This window comes from Notamacropus eugenii, chromosome 2 (assembly GCF_028372415.1).
Source record: "Notamacropus eugenii isolate mMacEug1 chromosome 2, mMacEug1.pri_v2, whole genome shotgun sequence".
NCBI lineage: Eukaryota > Metazoa > Chordata > Mammalia > Diprotodontia > Macropodidae > Notamacropus > Notamacropus eugenii.
Window position 1 is genome coordinate 34,366,458 of NC_092873.1, and position 18,216 is coordinate 34,384,673.

The following is an 18,216-nucleotide window of genomic DNA, read 5'->3' on the forward strand; positions in this document are numbered from 1 at the left end:
AAAGGTAAAACAGGGCTAAACTTTTAATTAAAAATTAAGTTGAATTAAAGTAATTTTTAAAAAATAAAATAAATTTAAAATAATTTAAAAATTAAAAATTAATTTAAAATTTTAAAAAGTTTTTTTTTTTAATTTAGTAACCTAATATTTGAAGTATTGAACAGACTCAGCCAATTGGCCAGCACTTCTTAAGAATGTCCTTGGTACCAGGTACTGTGGAGACACCTGGGGTACCAAGACAGAAGTGAAATAGTTTCTGCCTTCATGGAACTTACATGCTGTAAGGGGAGACACATAATCACATTCAAGCATACAATCAATACAAGGCAATTTATGGGGGCAGCACTCCAGGCAGTTACCAACTTCCTTGTTGATTTTCCCCAATTATTTATCCCGTCTATATCTTGTTTGTGCTCAGTTGTTTGCCTGTTGTCTCCTACCATTAGATGGGAAGATCCCTGAGGATAAGGACTGTTTTTGCTTTTCTTTGTATCCTTAGCATATAGTAGTAGTTCCTTAATAAGTGAATGTTGACTGACCTTAGCAAAGACTTCATGTAGAAGGAGGCATTTGAGCTGACTTTGAGAGAAATTAGGGCTTCTAAGAGTTGGAGATATGGAGGGAGAGCATTCCAGGAGCAGGGCACAGCTTGAGAAAAGGCTTAGAGTTAGGAGATGAAATATTATATAGGAAGGAAGAGCAATAAAGCTAAGTTTGGTTGAATTGCAGATTTTGGGAAAGGGACCATGAGCAATAAGGATGGAAAGAAAGATGGTGTCTAAGCCTTTGATGGGGTCTAATGGAAAGATTGCTGGGCTAGGAGTTGGATGAACCCTGAATCCCAATCTTCTCTTTGACTTTTACCTTGTGACAATGGGGGAGTCACTCTGTTAACCTCAGTTTCTTCATCTGTAAAGCAGAAACAACAGCATCTGGAAGTATTCAGCTAAATTCCAAATAGGAGTTTATGCTTGATCCTAGTGGTAATAGGAAGCCACTGAAGATCATTGGTGGAGGACCAGGGGGCGGAGATTGGGAGGGAAGAAGGAGAAGGATCTGTGCTTTAGAAAACATCACTTTAGCACTTGTGTGTCAGATGTATTAGGTTCCAGAGAAAAGAGGCAGGGAGACCAATTTGGAGGCTTTTGTAATAGTTCAGGCAAGAGGTTATGAGAAAGTGGACCAAGATGGTGGCTGGCCATATAAAAAAGGAGACAGGAGGGACGTTGGAGGAGGTAGAATCAGCAGGATGAGAAACAAGAATCTGGATGAATATTCCCCTATTTGCTGCACCTCCTTTATATAGATAGTACACTTTGGAGCAGGGGTTCTTAACTTTGTACATGCAGCTAAAACCTATAGACTAACTTCTCAGTAGCAGGATTTGTTGTTTTTTTAACTCCTAATTGAAGAAAACACTAATAATAGCTAGCATTTATATAATACTTACAGTTTGCGAAGTGCTTTGTATATGTTATCTCATTTGATCTTCACAATAACCTTGGGAGGTAGGTGTTATTATTATCCCCATTTTATAGAAGAGGAAATTGAAACAGACTGACTAGTCTGACTTAGGGGTTGACATGGTTAGACTTGTACTTTAGGAAGGTCTCTTTGCTTAAGGAAGGTCACTTTGATAGCTGAGTGGAAGATGGAAGAGTGTAGGGAAACCATGTTGTTGTTCAGTTGTGTCTGACTCTTTGTGACTTCATTTGGGATTTTCTTGGCAAAGATACTGAAGTGGTTTGCCATTTCCTTCTTCAACTCATTTGACAGATGAGGAAACTGAGGCCAACAGGGTTAAGTGACTTGCTCAGGGTCACACAGCTAGTAAGTGTCTGAAGTCAGATTTGAACTCAGGAAAACTCATCTTTCTGAATCCAGGCCAGGCACACTCTATCCTCTTCAACACCTACCTTCCCTAGGGAGGCCAACCAGAATGCTGTTGCATACCACCATAAGGTAGCAATATCAGAGGAGAGAAGAAGGACTATATGAGAGACATTTCAATGATACAATCAACAGGATATGGCAACTGATGGGATATGGGGACTGGGGAGTAGGGATGAGAGTGAGAAGTTGAAGATGATACCTAGGAAGTTAGTAAGAGGGGAAGTTTTAGGGGAAAAAATGAGTTCTGGCTTGGATGTGTTGAGTTTAAAATGACTACAGAATATCTAGTTCAAAATGTCCAATAGACTTTTGGAGATGCAAGACTCCAACAAGAGACAGGGTAGGGTAGGATAGATGTAAGAATCATCTATATTGTGATGATCATTGAATCCATCTTGGTAATGAAATCCCCAAATAAAACAGTATAGAAGAAGATAATGACAGGACAGAACCTTGGAGGATACCCCCATTTAACAAGTGTGACCAGGATGAAAATCAAGCAAAGGAGACTGAGAAGTCACAAGAAGAGAACCTGGGAGAGAAGAGTGTAACAAAAATCTAAAGAGAAGAGTGACTGACAAGGGTCAAAGGCCATAGAGAAGTCAAGAAAGCTGAGGATTCAAAAAAGGTAATTGGATTTGACAATTAAGAAATAACTAGTAGCTTTGGAGAGAGCAGTTTTGATGGAATGATGATGATGGAAGCTATACTGCAGAGTTAAGTAGCAAATGAGAAGAAAAGAAGTGTAGACATCGATCTGAGAGGGCCTTCACAAGAAAGAAGGAGACAGGAGGGAGAAATCTATGATGATGGCTAGTGAGGATAGATGGATCATTTTTAAGGATGGAGGAGAGACTTAGGATTGAATGCATCAGGAAACCATCCAGTAGACAGAGAGAGATTGAATATTAATGACAAGGGATGATCAAGAAGGCAATCTGATGGAGAAAACAGAAGGGAATAAGATCACTTGTGCTTGTAGAGGGATTGTCTTAGCAAGGAGAAGAGCTACCCCATCATGTGATACAAAGGTGAAAGAGGAAATAGTGGTATCTGGATGGATAATGAAATGAGGAGGAGGAGGGGAGAAGAAAGCTCTCAATGAATAGCCTGAAATTTTTCATTAAATAGGATATTCTTCACTAAATGGGTTGAAGGTGGGGGGAGATCCATGGAATATTTGAGGAGGCATGAAAAGACTTGGAAGAGCTATGTGGTGAGCGGGATAGTGAACTGATAAGGGAGGTACAGAAGGATTGCCTTGCTGCAGTGAGGGCCCACTTGAGATTACATAACATAAATTTGTGATGGTGTCTGTGAGTTTCCCTTTCCCTTTCTTCTATTTCTTCCTCAACCAATTATAATAACCAGAGACACCAACCACATGACTCTGGAATTGAAAGTAACAGATAACACCTTTATTCCTCTCCAGGCAGTGCCCAAGAATCTTAGGCAAGCAAGAAAAATTAGTGATCTTGGATGATGATGGCAGATTGATGAGGATGCCTATTTCAACATTGGGTAACATCTATAATTTTGAGGTCTCCCTAGTTAGCGGTGAGAAAGTCCTTCTAGCACTAAGAGTGTTACCCATGTTTGCATGGAGAAATAATAGTGTAGAGAAGACTAGAACCTGCTAGCTTCAGACTTCCTCTCCACAGCTGAACTTTGGTGCCTGGGTCACCATCCTTATGGCTTAACCTTTGGTTCTTTAAGGAACTCCACTGGAGGGAGCCAAATGGGCTTTGTCTTTCTTTCTTATTGGGTGGTGCTAGGGCTCATTGCCCAACACGTTTTATCTAATTCTGTCTGGATACTTGACAAGCAATTAGTTGGTTAATTTGTTGATCTTCCCAGCTCCTGGGCAGTAATAACAGATTGTACTCTGCAAAGAACTTTATTGAGATTATGATCTCTGAGTCTCAGAGATCCTAGAATCATGGAAACACTGAATCTCAGAGTGGGAAGGTGGGACTCTTCCATGTTCCCCTATCACCCTCTCCACATTGATGGAAAATGGACTGTGAAAGCTTTGTATCTGGAAAAATAATGGAACTTGATTTTCTATGTTACCTTAGGCAAGATGTTTAATTTATCTCCACCTCCTCAACTCCTCCTTTTCTTTCCAGAGAAAAATAATAATCCCTGCCCTCTCCCTACCAAGTTGGACTCTTGTGAATAGGGTCATACAGAGTTAGGAAGGTACTTCAGAGTTCATCCAAACCAACCTACTCATATAGAGGAAAAATCTATCACCTAGGAAGAAGTAACTTGACCAGTGTTGCACAATGGACTAGTGGCAAAGTAGGATTATAACTCATGGTGGTATAGTGAAAGACAATGTTGAACTGGGAATCATAATATGACTTTGGTCAGGTCACTGCCTCTCTCCAGGCCTCAATTTTCCCTTCTAGAAAAAAGGGATGAGAGTCAGGGGGTTAGTAACCTCTTTTGTATCATGGACCCCTTTTGCCAGTCTGGTGAAACCTAAGGACTCTTTCTCAGAAGAATGTTTTTAATGTTCTAAAATAAAATATGTAGGGAAATAGAAGGGAACGAATTTATTTTGAAGTAGAGTTATCAAACATTAAAATATATAGTTATTAAAATATAATTACCAAATATTAAATATAGTTATCAAAAGAGTAAAATACCACTATCAAATATTAAAATGTATAGTAATCAAAATGTTAAAATATCACTATCAAATATAGTTATCAATATATTAAAATATCATTATCAAAATGTTTTTTAAAATAAATTTGACAAACCTCAGAATAAGGGGCCCTAAATTAGAGAGCTTCCAGGACTCTTCCATTCTAACATGCTCTGAGTTCACAGGAGTATAAATTTAGAACTCAAAGGAATCTCAAAGATCATCAACTCTAACCCTCCTCATTTCATCAACAAGGAAGGTGAGGCCCAGAGAGAGATTCTTCTTCTGGTCACACAGGTAGTAAGAATTAGAGGTAAGGTTTGAAACCAAGTCCTCTGACTCCAAATCCTGGGAAGCCGTGTGGTACTTAAGAGTGCCACGTTTGGAATAAGACTCAGTTTCTAATCCTGGTTTTTCCATTTATTAGCTTTGTGACCTTGGGTAAGAAATCTAACCTCTCTGGGCCTCAGTTTCTTTGCGTATAAGAAGAAAAGGGGGTCATCTTGTTATCATTCTTGATCATACGAGCGATATCCTCAGACTCCTTGTTGTTGGTCATTATTTTTGATGATTGAAAGGGTGGTGTCCTGACATGCTCATTAACTGGATTTAAGTGAGACAGAGCCTCAAAAAGTGTCAGCTTCATTGTCTCCTCCAGAACCATCAACTGACCAATGGCAAGACAAAAGTTAAGACAACTAGCGATGGCCGGGGATATGGTGGATGACCTTGGCCTTTCTAAATTTAGGGATGAACTAGATGCTCTCAAAGGCCCTTTCCAATTATAAATCTATGATCCAGACCTTCTTCCATTGTCCCCCAAGAGCCATTTCAACCCAGGCCAGGAAAGTGTTCTTCTCTTAGAAGATGTTGGTCTTCTCCTAACTTGATGGAGAAAGCCAGAATCTCCTCTGCTGCTGAGAAAACCCCCCTGTTTTCCCCCACCAGATATTTATCGGCAGCCTGAACCGGACGTGGGCTGCTAGCTGACTGAGTGAGTCAGAGAAGGATTATCAGGGTAGTGGGGGCCCACTTGGCCAACTTGAGAACCAGCCCAAGTCCTGGGCTGGCTAAGTTTAGAACAAGCCTCAGTGCTTGGGCACGCTGTGTTCTTTTCTCCCAGCTGGTAATATGGGGGGCCCCCTGAGCCCTTATTTTTTTTGTTGTGGCTTCCTCCTTAAAGACAAGCCCCAAAGGCTTAATTACCAACCAGAATCTTTCTTTTCCTAACACAGTCTGCTCTGTAATTAAGAAAAATAACAACACAAACTCAAGTCAACTTAACGTCGAAAAACGTGCTAAATGAACTTGATGTGGGGATGCTTTAAGGAACTTGGAAAAGTTTTCAGAAACTCATGAACTCTTGCTTAGGGGAAGGCTTAGGTGACTGACCTCAGATATTTGAAGGGATGTTGTGTGGAAGATGTAGCACACTTAGTCTGTTCCAGCCCAGAGGCTAGAATTGGAAACAGCAAGGGAAGCTGCTAAGAAACTAAGACTTTAAATCAGGAAAAAGCCTTCCTAATAATCGGAGCTCTTCAAAAGACGTCTAAGTTGCTATAAGAGGAACAGAGTTTTTCCTCTCTGGAGGTAATTAAGCAGAAGCTAGATGGCCACTTGCTGAGCTTCTGGTAGAGGGAGTTATTGTTCCAGGCACAGGTTAGATTGAGGTGCTTTCTAACTCTGAAATTGAAGGCATGTGATCATAACTCTCATTCTGACCCAGCTCTGCTGAATTCTTTACCTTAATATTTATTCTACAGAGAAGAATAGGTCAGAAGACATGACTGGACAACCTCTCAGCACCAAGCTTACATAAGCTTCTAGCCCAGGAGTTCTTAATTTTTTTTGTGTCCTGGACCCCCTTGGCACAGTCTGGTGAAATCTATGGGTCCCTTCTCGAATGTTTTTAAATGCATAAAATAAAAATAAAGGAGATTTTCTTATCCTCCCCCCACCCCCTGCATCCAAGTTTATATACCTCCTAAAATCTTTCCATGGATCCCAGCTTAAGAACTCCTGCTTTAGATATTTTGAAACAGATAATTCTTTATCATATGGCATGTGAATTATCTCTCGGTGGATTATTACCTCTCTTTGCAGCAAATTATAATTTCAGGGTGGTTCCCTTCCCCCATCATAATTTAGTGTTTGCTCATGGAACAGGAACTTTTACAGGACTGTTAGCCTGATGTAAACATAATTAGGAAGATAAATCTGGTGCCTCAGAGTCATATGATAGGCTTTGGAGCCAAATGGAACTGCCTTCTGGATAAGCTGTGCCATCACAATCCCTCCCTCTCCCATCCCAGGATGGCTCATGGAGAAATGACTGTGCTCGGTGCTAGAAGCCTGTGCTCACATTGGGCTCCACTGTCTGAGAGTGGCTAATGTCTGCCCTACTTAGTGAATACACTCTGGGTACCTGGACTGGCATCTTCATAGTCTCACTTGGGTAGTTTATTTCACTATGATCACTGGGGACTCTTAGCTAATCAAAACCTCATTTGTTGAATCTGACAGCTTGATAAATCAGCATTGTTTGCTTCTTGGTTCCTAAGGCTTATTGTTGGAAAGTGTTTAAATATACTTGGATATTTCTTTAGCACAGTTTTTAATTTGCTAAGAATTTCTAATAGGGACAGCTAAATGAGCAAACACATGAATGAATGAGCACAGATAGTCATCTTAATTGACATCAGTGTAGCCTTTAGGCTGTGCAAAATGCTTTACATACATTATCCCATTGGAGACTTCTAACGCAGTTACAGTAGGTATTACCTCTTTTATACAGATGAAGAAATGAAGGCTTAAGAAACTTACCCAGGTCCGTGCAGTAAGTATAAAAAAGAGGAATTGAACTCAAGTTTCCCAGATTCCAGTGCTTTTCCCGCTAGCCCATGCTGCCTCCAGGTTGTAACATGAAAGGTTCCATGTACTCAGTTACTGATTGTTCATGTACATTAGCCACATGAAGATACACATTAGCCAGCTGAAAATGCACATTGGCCAGTTGAAGATGTGCATTGGCCAGCTGAAGATACTCATTGGTCACTTGAATATGTACATTGGTCAGTTGAATATGCACACTGGCTACCTAAAGAGGAATATTAACTAGCTAAAGGGGAATACAGTAGCCTTAACAGTCAGGTGAGTTTCCCTGAATTTTGAAGAATAAAAAGTTAGAGGTTCCAAGTTCAAACAAAAAATGTGTGTGTATCCAGAAGGAAGAAAGAGAGGAGTCCATGGTGGGAGGCACAAGGAAATGCAACTGACAGAAGCTTCGAGGTCATAGTAACCTACACTCAAAACTGTCTCAATTTCCTGCTCTAGTCATTCTAACTTCCTGACTTTTATGTCTCTGCCTTTTGTCCCAACTGAGTTTTGCTGCAGAAGAGATCAGCTAGTTACTACTTTTTAATAAACGACCAAAGGAGATTTAGGAGGCAGTGTAGAACAGTGGAGAGAACCCTGGCTTTGTGGTCTGAAGACAAGGGTTCAAATATCTCTAATATTGCCTGGATGGCCTTAGGCAAGTCACTTAAAACTCCCTGGGTCTCAGTTTTCTCATCTGTAAAATAAGAGGATTGAATTAGAGGGTTTCTGAGATCCCTTCTGGCTCTAAAGCTTTAATCCTATCATTCACTTCACTTCCTTGGACCTTAGTTTCTTCATCTATAAAATGAGAAAGCTGAACCAGATGGCCTCTGAGTTTCCTTCCAACTATAGATCTATCAGTTTAAGAACATGTAGAACAAATTCTCCACGGCTTGTGTCTCAGGATCGTACAGTCTGACCAGAGGGATAAGACAAAGACATAACTCTCTTCCAATTGTCCACATTCCACTACTGGAAGATGTGGATTAGGAGACCCAAAGGACCTGAAGGCTTGGGATAGTGTGTGTACCTAGGAAAAGTCTTCAAGCTATAGAACCCAAGGCATGCAAATCCTGTGCACTGGCTGTGATAGCCCTGATTTGGATAGCACTCTTGATTTGGAGTCAAAAGAACCACGTTTGTCTAACTCTGCTACTCACTGTTTGTGTGGCCTTGGGCAGATTTCAACTTTCCTGCATCTTGGTTGGATTCGATGATTTTTCATAGTTTTTTCTACCTCTAGTTATTTTTGTGCCAAGGAATCAGTGCCCAAGTGAGAGAATGAGTTGGTGTGGATGCACCAGAAACAGGGGGTGAAACGATATATTTAGGTTTGGATGGAAAGTACTGCAGTTTGAACTACACTAGAGAGAATATAGGAGTATTAAGGAATTGGGGCAGCTGGGTGGTATAGTGGATAGAACCTGAAGTCAGGAAGATTCATCTCTCTAAATTCCTCAGACACTTACTAGATCAGAGGTGGGAAACCTGCCGCCTCGAGGTCACATGTGGCCCTCTAGGTCCTCAAGAACAGCTCTTTGACTGAATCCACCCTGCTGCCTCAAGGCCTCGGGTTCTCCACCCCTGGACTAGGCACATCTTTCTGGTCAGAAGTTATATATTAGAGAACGCCTTGGACCAATGGAGTACGGCTCCCAGGAGGAAGAGAGGCTGATATTGAGATTTTCCGGAGGCATGTAGCAAACCTCTGGCAGGAAGACCCAAATGCAAATTCTGCTTCAGCTCTTACTAGCTCTGTGGATCTCTGGGCAATCGTCTTACCTCTCTGAACTTCAGTGCCTTCATCTTTCAAATTCGGATAAGAAGAACACCTACCTCACCAAGGTTGCTGTGAGGGTCAGATGAGCTGATATTACTATGTGGGACATTTTGCACGTTTTATTTTTTATATTTTTGTTTTTTCCTGTTACATGTAAAAACAATTTTTAATATTTATTTTTTTTAAATTTTGAGTTCCATATTCTCTCCCTCTGTGTCTCCCTTCCCCCATCCCCGAGATAGCAAGCAATTTTATATAGGTTATACATGTGGAGTCATGCAAAACATATTTCCATATTAGTCATGTTGTGAAAGAAAACACAGACCAAAAAAAGAAAAACATGAAAAAAATGAAAGTCAAAAATGGTATGCTTTGATCTGTTTTCAGATTCTGTCAGGTCTTTCTCTGGAGGTAGACAGCATTTTTCATTCTCAGTCCTTTGGAACTTGGCACACTTTAAGTGTTATATATATATCCTTAATAGCAGTAATAATAGTGGACAGCTAGGTGGCGCAATGGATGGAGTGCCAGACCTGGAGTCAGGAAGGCTCCTCTTCAGGAGTTCAAATCCAGCTTCGGACACTTACTACCTGACCTTGAGCAAGTCATTGAACTCTGCCTCAGTTTCCTCATCTGTAAAATGATCTGGAGAAGGAAAGGGAAAACCACTCCTATATATTTGCCAAGAAGGGTCACGAAGAGTTAGACACAACTTAAACAATTCAACAACAACTAGAACAGTAGTGGACAGACCTGGCCTCAGTGCCAGGAAGACTTGGGTTCAAGTCATGACTGGCTAGGTGACCCTGGGCAAATTACTTAGCCACCAAAGTGCTTTAGCCCAATGGTGTCCAAGTCAAATAGAAATACATTTCTATTGGCTATATGTTAACTTAGAAAAACACAAATTTGCATCATCTCTGTTTTATTGTATTTTTGGCCATGAGGTTTACATTTCTGTCCTAGGCAACTCTCTAACACTATAAGTTTTAGAGAAGTTGCTGAACTGCTTTATTAGAGAGCATTTTCTTAACACTAAATCCAGCCCTTGGCCTTTAATTATGATTCCAGGCCTGCCCATCAGTCCACATTTTGAACCTTCACTGACCACCAGAAATGCTCTGGCCATTGTGCAGAGCTTGGAATTCCACATTCCTGGCAATCCTGAGGACAGCATAGTTGAGAGGCTGCTGAGGAGGGAGAGGTGGAGGGGCAGTATCTGATGCCCAGAGGCATGGAAGAAACAAGTACTCTGACAGATCTGTCTGGAATGAGGTGGGCTCCCCTGGCAAGCTCCTTTGAAAACAAAAAACGAGTTTGGACACCAGCTGCTGAGAAAATCAGGTACTCACTAAGTGAGTATTTGACTACAGTGTTTTAGGACTAGCCATGGCATAGACAGATGGATAGATAGATATTGATGGATAGTTAAGCAGATATGGATGGGTGGATGGATAGATAGAACACTAATTAAGCACCTACTGTGGGCCAGGGACTGTGCTAAGAACTGAAGATGCAAATACAAGCTAGCAGGATAGTCTTGCTCTCAAGGAGATTATATTCTAAGGGTGGGAAACAGCACATAGAGAGGTCCTGGAAGGCGGTAGAGGAATGGTGTGGAATTTGAGTTCATGGTTGCATCAGGGGCCTGGGCATAAGAAAGGGTCAAACCTCATCTGTCAGAGCTGAGGGACCCAGACATAGCGCCTGGGGTGACAGGATGAGGATAATAGCCAGTGTGGTGTGTAGCAAGCTGGGAAAGTCCTGTGGAGATCTGGGCACCAAAGAATGATCTGACCAGAATAAACAACAGTTTCTCCAACCCAATCATCTCATCTTATAGAAGAGGAAAGGGAAATGGCTCCAAGTGGAGATGGTCATATAATGAACTAGTAGCTGAATCTCCTGGTACAGTAGAAAGAGCCCTGATATCAGAGGACCTGAGTTCAAATCCCAGCTCTGTTGCTAATTTAGTACCCACGTGAGTCACTTAACCTATGTGGATCTCAGTTTTCTCATCTGTCAAATGAAGGGCCTGGATTAGGTAGCCTGGCAGAGCCTTTCTTCTATGATCTCAGGATCATCTTTGTTTTCCCCAGTGCCTTGCACATACGTGAATACACAAAAGATTTGTGATTTTGTCAGCTTAGGGAAATCTCAGTGTGGAAAACACCCTCCACCAAGGCAGATAGTGACCCATTTCTGACTTAGAACCTGAAGAGTTACTGTGTCACAAAGAGGTGAAGTCTCTTGCCTATGGTCACACAGCCAGAAAGCATTAAAGGTAAGACTTCAATCCTGATCTTCCTGTCTGCAAATTCAGCAATCTATCCACTGCTAGGCCAAGCAATCTTACACATAGTAGGTGCTTGGTTTTTTTAAAAATTGAATTTAATCAAATTTAACACCCCTTTCAAGTAATACTTTTAGACACCACAGGGAGAACTGGCCTCAGAGTCAGGAAACCTTGGAGTCCAGCATCATTTCTGAAATATGTTAGCTGTGTGGACAAGCTCCTTCATCTCTGGGCCAAAGGCAGCTCTCTGAAATGTTAAATTGCACAGCTGGTTCCCATCCACATTGGGAAAGGGAATTCCCTGCCTGGGAGCTCCCTTCTAACAAAGAAATCATAAGTCTGGTTAAAAAAAAAGCAACATTTTAAGGTTTCCAAAGCATCATATGTGCATTTATCCCATTTTAGCCTCATAACATTCTTGTGAGACAGGCTCTACGTATATTATCACCCCCATTTTATGGATGAGAAAATTGAGGCTCATATAAGCTATGGTCATAGGATCTTAAATATGGAGCTGCTTGTTGACACCCTGGAAGAGACCCTGAGGTCACCTAGTCCAACCTCCTTCCTTGGTGGTTGGTTGATTGTTGTCCTATGTTCTTGCAGAGGACCAAAATGACATCACTATGTTGGAATCAAGTTACAGTGTGTTGACTGTGGCTGATCAGACCAATATGAGCTTAGAAGACTCTGCCCCAGATCAGGCACAAATTCAGATCCCACCCAAAAGGCAAGTAACAAAGGGAGAATTCAAACCCAAGTCTTCCTGTCCATAAGTCCAGCACTCTGTTTACTACTGCCATATAACCCTTGCCTGGTCCCAGCTTTCTCCCACTTCCATCTCTATGGTTACTTCTTTTTTCCCACTTCCCCCTTTGACCTAGACCTAGAGACTTCTTTTAAATTTCTTTTTCATTCAACAAAAAATAATCTGGTTTGTCTTTCCCATGTTCTTGTTACTGCTTAAATTGTTTTCCTGGAACAATTTATACTATGACATCAGCACTGTAAAAACAAACTTTGAAAGACTTAAGAACTCTGATCACAGGCCCCAGGATGAAGCTTGTTCTCCACCTCCTGCCAGAGAGGGGCTGGACCCAGGGTGCAGAAGGAGATGTGTCTTTGGGGGCATGAGCAACGTGGGACTTAGCTTTGCTTGACTGTATTTATTTGTTACTAAGGATTATTATTGGTTTTGTTTTCTTTTACCCAGGAGAGAAGAGAGAAAAAATGAATGCTCGATAATTTAAAAAAATAATTTAAGAAACAATAAATCGTTCACTTAATTCTGCTCTTCATCTCTCCATCTATTCTTATAGAAATGTTTTCATTTCACAACAGCTCCCAGCTGGCAGAGTGATCTATGATGGAGCCTTTCTGTTTTCCACTTAGCTCTACTGCAGATGGAAGAAATCGAGGCCCAGAGAGGTTAAAGCATTTGTTTCACAGTCACACAGGAGGCTGGTGGGTGGTTGGGAACAGTGCTCCCAAATCGGGCCTTGTTTATCCTTCTGTCCCTTAATTCATCCCCTGTTCCTTAAAAACTGTAAGCTCTGTTTGACTGCTCTCCCTTTCCTCCCCAGGGCTTACAGCTTTGTACAGCCACTTATCAGGTGTTTTCTTGGGAAAACAGTATTACCTATTTGGAGAAAGTCTTTCCTTTTCTTTCCCATAATGAGGGGAATAAATGTTTTTGGAGGATTGGGTCCACTTAGCAGGGCAGTGACGGATTTGGAATTCCCCCTCTGGGATCAAGCCCATGATGGCTAGGGGACCCCAGGGGACCCCAAATTATCCCTTTGTACAATGCTGATGTCTTTACTAAGCCCATTCCCCCCACAATCCCACCCCCACCCCCCCACTTTTCACCTCTTGACCTGAGGATGGTAATCAGACTAACACGAAGTCATCTGTAGCCTTATGGCTCCACTCATTATCCAGATCTTCATGAGTTTATACATATGTGGGGAGACATTTGGAGGAATGGCGGGTCAAAGGTTTTCCAAGGCAACCTACAACAAGGAAGAGTCCCCAGGTTCAAGACCTCTCTCTGTCCATAAATCTTCTTCAACTAATTTGGGGTTGGAGTTAAACCTAGACTGTGTGTGTGTGTGGGGGGGGGGGGGTATGGGTGTGTGGATGTGGGTGTGTGGGTGTGTGTGGGTGTGTGTGTGGGTATGTGTGGGTGTGGGTGTGGGGGCCTATCTCTATCAAATGTATAAGCTTGAATTCAGGGATAGTCTGCCTTCTGTAGTTGTATGCCCAGGTGCCTAATATAGCACTTGGCACCTAATACAGTAGGTGCTTAATAAATCCTTTTTCATTCATTTATTCATTCAAATGCCTTTGACAGGCAGCTGGAGATAGACAAAAATGAAAGCTTGCCTTCAAGGAACTTCCATTCTATTGGAAATAGCAAGCGGTGTATAGCTTAAACAGAACTCTCCTCTCACTATTACTGGGATTGACAAACTCTGGCCAGATTATGAGTCCCCAGAGGAAGTCACCTTCGGCTCTTAGCTTGGCCTGTGCATTGCTCAGCCCAGCCATGATACTGGGATAGATAGAACTCCATCTCCAAACCATGTATTATCTAGGGACATTCATCAAGGCAGCTGTCCTCAGATAGCCCAAAGTCTGGGCCCTTAACAAAAGGATTTGTTCTAGGAAGTTTGGATTCAGTCAAAGGGCCATGCTTAAGGACCTAGAGAGCTGCATGTGGCCTTGAGGCCTCAGGTTCCCCACCCCTGCCCCAGACCCAGATTGTCTTGTGGATGAGGCCAGAAAGGTTAGCCTTATAGAACAGCAAGGGAAAGATTGAGAAAATGAGTTCTTAACTTTCTTTGTGTCTTGAAGCTCTGGCAGTCTGGTCAGACTTGTAGATCCCTAAAAACTAGTTTTTAAGTGCGTAAAACAAAATGGTGTGAATTACAGAGGAAATGAATTTTACCAAAATACAGCTATCAAATTGTTTTATAAAATAGTTCATGGCCTTCAGGTGAAGAATGCTTGATCTTGAAGAATGAATTTACTAGGCCTTTCATTTTCCCTTCCAGGGTCCTAGAAGTATACATTAAAAAGAAAAGTAAGGTGTGAAGGCTATGAAAAAACTATGGGACCCTGGCCACTGTCCCATCCAGGACAAACATCTCCTATCTTTGATATACAGTCTGTTGGACCAGTTGGCAGTGATGGTAATTCCTTAAAAAAAGAAAAAAAAAAAGAAATATACATGATAACTCTATTATATTGTAAAAAGGAATAGATTTGCAGTTTCATGTGCAAACAACTTTTAAAAAATTATACTGTTATGGAATTGCTTATTTTAGTTCATAAATTAAAAATAAAATAAATAAAAATTTAAAAAACCCCTATACTTCTGTAGGGCCTTCTCTGGTCCATATCTGAAGGAATGATAGTGGGAGACAGTCCTTTAGACCTAGTGCAGTCTTATGCCAAGAAGACATTTAAGGATTTGGAGTCTAAGGACCTGGGTTCAGATTCCTGCTCTGACATTTATTACTACCTATGTGACTGTGGGCAAGTCACAACCCCTCAGGGTCTCAGTTCCTTATCTGTAAAATGAGGGGGTTAGACTGGGTCTGGGTCCATACTGATAATCCCATGGCCCTGAGATGTTTGGCTAAGTGACTCAGATCTTTTTCTGAGGTTGGTAACTTCAGGGGTTTCTAGACCTGGGGGAGGTTAGAGATGGGGAGAGGGGAGTCTTTTGCCTTTCTTTGTAATTCCAACACTTAGCACCATGCCTGACACATAGAAAGTGCTTCCTAAATGTTTACTTACTAATTTCCTGGAGGATAGCTTCAAATACTTCTGGTATACTATCAAGTACATTCAAATGTTTCAGGTTGTCTTTGGCTGCCTTCTCTCATAGCATCGGCTAGTTACTGAAACAGAGAAGCACCTAGTCGAGAAGGAAGACACAGAGTTATAGGTGGAAATGTGGTATACTGGAAAGAAGATTCGATTTAAAGACAGGGCCTGTGTTCTAATCCTTCCTCTGCTACTGACTGCTTTGTGTGACCTCAGGCTGGTCACTTCATCTCTTTAAGCCTCAGTATCTCATCTGCAAAATGTTGAGGGTGGGATTAGATGGCCTTCAAAGTGTCTTCTAGTTCTAAATCTATGATGCAGTGTGGTAGAGTGGGTAGGCATCGGTCTTGCACAAAGGAAGACCTGAATTCAAATACTGCCTTAGACATTTCCTGGGTATGTGATCCTGGGCAAATTCCTTAGCCATTCTGTGCCTCAGTCTCCTCATCTGTGAAATGAGGGGGTTGGGCCCATAGGAGCATAGATTTAGAACTGGAAGACCCTTAGAAATCACAGAGGTCACTCCCTCACCTTACCTGTGAGTCCGTGGTCACACAGCTTGTAAGTGTCTGAGGTCGATGGTCTTGAAGGATGCCTCCCTTCCCCAGCTCTAAATCTATAATCCCAAGAGCCCCCCAAGGCACAAAGTAGGCAGTCTGTAAGGATGCAAGGCAAGGGGGCCCCTCAACTCCACAAAAGGCCCAGGGAGCTAGTGAAAGAGGCTTCATCCAAAGTATCTTCACTTTGAAGGTGCCTCCCTCTCAGGGGTTTTCAGCCTTACCCCAAGGCTTTCCAGGAAACTTTTCCAAAGTGCAGGGTGACTGGGGGAACCTGAAGAACCCGTTCTCAGCTCCGATCTTAATGTATCCTTATCTGCTGAAATAGCTTATGGTAAGCAACTGACTTATTCAATGGTGCTGGGGGGGGGGGGGGGAGGGGGGATGGAGAAGATCAGGGAGAGGGTTAGGGTGTTCCTTTTAGATCATATCATCTCTCTTCACACTCCGGTCCTGGGTGTGCTTCTCTCCAAAGAGAATGAATCCAAGAAAAGCACTCGGCCATATGAGAGGAGGAGCTGCTGGAAGTCAATGCCACACATAGACAGGGAGAGGGTGAGCTCCCCAGTACAATCCATAAAAGCCAGAAGAAGCCAGGGCAGTCCTTGCCCCCTTTTTTAGTCAATCATTTCTTAATATGCTCTCGACTTCTCTTGTACAGATTAAATCTTCCCTTGGAACAAAGAGAAACAGTTAAGCAAAAAGAAGTGATACAATAATAATACATCCAGCATTTAGTTACAGGCATCTCGCACTTCTCTGCACAGAAGAGGTGGGTCATTATTGGTTTGTCAATTATCCAGAGTTCAGTTTTCTTCTACTGTTCTTCCCATTTCCATTGCTGTGGCCAATGTGTGTTTCTGTTTGTTTAATTCCTTATTATTTTATACAAGGCATTCTGTATTTAGGGAGAGACAGACTGAGACAGAGGAAAAGAGACAGAGAGAGTAAGAGTGAGAGAAAGAGAAAGAGAGATAGAGACAGAGAAAGAGAAAGACAGAGTGTTTTTGTCTAGACTTAAGAGAGTGATGGAAAAAATGTTAATAAAGCAGACTAAACTTTAAAATGTGAGCCGTGTACACCCTCCCCAAGCTAGTTGTTAAACATTAAGCAGTACACTCCTTCCTTTTTTGAATGACCAAAACAATATATACAGTGAGTGCCATTGTGCTCCCAGTGAGTCTACGACTTATAAAAGTATAAGTCTGACTATATTCCTAAAACTTCCATGCCAGTCAAATTTTCCTAGAAATTCAAGTAGTCTGTCTGGTGTTCTTACTGGCTAGGATTAATCTCTAAGGGAAGAAGGAGGAAGATAGAAAGGAAGGAAGAAAAAGGGAGAAAGAAAGGAAGGACTGAGGATGGAAAAAGAAAGGAAGACCGACAGGAAGAAACAAAAGAAGGAAGGAAGGGAGAAAGGACAGAAGCAAGGAAGTAAAGAAAGGAAGAAAGCACTTGTAGACTGATCTGGAGCTCATTCAGCCAGATCCATTAGGCTTCACTCTACTGGAGGTTCACCTTTGTTCTCGCCTACATTCCAGGATGTTGCAACATACTGAGGTGCTGTTGGGAAAACCCAAATCTGGCCATTTGACTAAGCAGGCATTTTCAGTGTACCCTTTTAAAAATGATTAACTTTGCAAGGTAGTAGGAGCATATTTTCTTCTTTTAGAAAAATTCTTATTTTATTTTTTCAATTTGGAATATTTTTCATTTTTTTCAACAAAAATCTATTTTATTTCTCTATCACCTCCCCTCGTCCTAATAGAAAGAGGAAAAAAGAGAAACAGAAACTTCCCAACAAATAAGTATAACCCAGAAAAACCTTACCTATTTTGGTCATATCCAAGTAATGTGTATATCTCAGTCTGTACCCTGTGAGTGTCCAACCCCTCTCTCTCAGAGGGTAGACAGCAATAGGCTTCATCCTCAGTCCTCTGGAATCATGGTTGGTCATTGTATTGGTCAGAATTCTTAAGTCTTTCAAAATTGTTTGTATGATGTTGTTACTGTATAAATTGTTTTCCTGGTTTTGCTCATTTCACCCTAAATCAGTTCATAGAAGTCTTCCGAAGTTTCTCTGAAATTGTCTCTTTAATCATTTCTTTTAGCCCAATAATATTCCATTACATTCATATATGATAATCTGTTTAATCATTCCCCACTTAGTTTCTTGTTCTCTGCCACCACAAAAGAAAATTTCCTCTTTCCTTGATCTCTTCAGGGGCATAAGTGATATTGCTGGGTCAAAGGGTATGAATGATTTAGTTAATTTTGGGACATAGTTCCAAAATGCTTTCCAGAATGGCTAGACCAATTCACA

General features: G+C 41.5%; 2 long non-coding RNA genes across 3 annotated transcripts in view; one reads left to right on the top strand and one right to left on the bottom strand.

The window, feature by feature from the left end:
• The window catches only part of LOC140524879 (uncharacterized), a 52,914-nt gene that overhangs the window by 14,341 nt on the left and 20,357 nt on the right, over positions 1–18,216 (top strand). The window lies entirely within an intron of this gene.
• On the bottom strand, positions 6,514–17,334 carry LOC140524878 (uncharacterized). Of its 2 annotated transcripts, none has more exons than XR_011973867.1 (4): positions 15,873–17,334; positions 15,307–15,427; positions 13,372–13,514; positions 6,514–9,851 (listed from the first exon to the last, which is right to left on the bottom strand). It is a non-coding gene; the product is annotated as an uncharacterized lncRNA (long non-coding RNA). The 2 variants fall into 2 exon arrangements; XR_011973866.1 differs by having other exon boundaries at positions 13,403–13,514; positions 15,873–17,331.